Source organism: Schistocerca serialis, chromosome 6 (assembly GCF_023864345.2).
Source record: "Schistocerca serialis cubense isolate TAMUIC-IGC-003099 chromosome 6, iqSchSeri2.2, whole genome shotgun sequence".
NCBI lineage: Eukaryota > Metazoa > Arthropoda > Insecta > Orthoptera > Acrididae > Schistocerca > Schistocerca serialis.
Genome location: NC_064643.1, coordinates 260,868,412 through 260,870,082, shown reverse-complemented (window position 1 = coordinate 260,870,082; position 1,671 = coordinate 260,868,412). Strand labels below are relative to the sequence as shown.

The following is a 1,671-nucleotide window of genomic DNA, read 5'->3' as shown; positions in this document are numbered from 1 at the left end:
ACCGCGTGAAATAACGTCAGAAATCGTTGTGGGACGTACGGCGAATGTATATACTATTGCAGTGGGGAATTGAAGGCTGTATGTGGAATTACCAAAAGAAGTAGAACTCAACGACGGACACCAATGGATTTTACTCACATTCTTAAAATCACTAAGGGAATTCTTGAAAAACTCCCAAATGAAAGGAGCTTCACTACGTGAAAGATTATGGAAGAGCTACAGCAACAGTCCACAACCAGTCAGACAAATAAAACACAAAGATATAAAGCGGAAGTTAGTATGGTCTAACTTCTCGGATGCGACTATGCTCTGAGGTGGCAAAAGTCATAGGATAGAGATATGCACATGTATAGACTGGAAAACCGTGGGCTGGTCAGATGAGTCCCAATTTCAGATTTAAGTTGGTAAGAGTTGATGGTAGGGTTCGAGTGTGGCGCAGGCCCCACGAAGCCATGGACCCATGTTGTTTTCAACGCAAGCTGGTCGTTGCTCCATAACTGTGCGGGCTGTGTTCACGTGGAATGTCCTCTGGTCGAACTGAACCGATCATAGACTGGAAGCGGTTATGTTAGGTTACTTGGAGACCATTTTCAGCCATTCATGGACTTCATGTTCTTCCCAAACACGTCACCAGGCCACAACTGTTCGCGACTGGTTTGAAGAACATTCTGGACAATTCGAACGAAATATTGGGCCACCCACGTTGCCTAACATGAATCCTATCGAAAATTTGTAGGACATAATCGAGAAGTCAGTTTCTGCACAGAACCTGCACCGGCACCATTTTCGCAATTATGGACGGCTATAGAGGCAGCATGGCTCCATATCTCTGCTCCGGACTTCCAACGGCTTGTTGAGTCCTTGCCATGACGGTCAAAAGGAGGTCCGACACGATATTAAGAGGTATCCTGTGATTTTTGTCAATTCAGTGTAAAATTTAGTGTATGATTTTCCAGCTTACTGAACAGTATATAACCAACTGAAAGCAATTTTAGACGCAACGAGCTGCAGTTGCAATGGCATGAGGGCGAAATGCAGCAAACTTCAAACTTATGTGAAGTCTACAACATGATTTACATATATGTACTAAGATAAGATGGTTTCTGTTCTTTCGGACATGTCCGAAAGAACAGATACCCTCGGTCACCATGCAGCTCGTTAGAATGAAATTACAATGAAATGAACACTCTTAGCTGCTTACAGGCGTTGACATACAACGAGGACAGATGAAAATGTGTGCCCCAGCCGGGACTCGAACCCGGGATCTCCTGCTTATATGGCAGACGCTCTATCCATCTGAGCCACCGAGAACATAGAGGATAGCGCGACTGCAGGGATTTATCTCTGGCACGCCTCCCGCGAAACCCACACACTCCCGCGGCTCACGGCCTGTCGAGACAGTGGTGCATCGTTCTGCAATATTCCTGCTCGTGTAGGCCGACATCTCAAGACTTTCATACGATTATGGAATCGATGGATTCAGGAGGGATATACTCGACGCCATGCAGTGTCCAAACTGCACCACCCGACTAACGCCCAAGAGCGAACATATATTGTTCGCTCGGTCTTGCAGGGTGGAGGATCGTATGTCATGTACCCCGAGTGAGGAGGTAATGTCAGAAATTTTGTATTCTCGGCACACTCTAGACACTGTGAATCAGAATACTGAAT

General features: G+C 46.0%; 1 non-coding gene across 1 annotated transcript; it reads right to left on the bottom strand.

The window, feature by feature from the left end:
• Positions 1 to 1,237: 1,237 nt before the first annotated feature.
• Trnai-uau (transfer RNA isoleucine (anticodon UAU)) lies at positions 1,238 to 1,312 on the bottom strand. Its single transcript has one exon. It is a non-coding gene; the product is annotated as a tRNA-Ile (tRNA).
• Between the last annotated feature and the right edge of the window lie 359 nt (positions 1,313 to 1,671).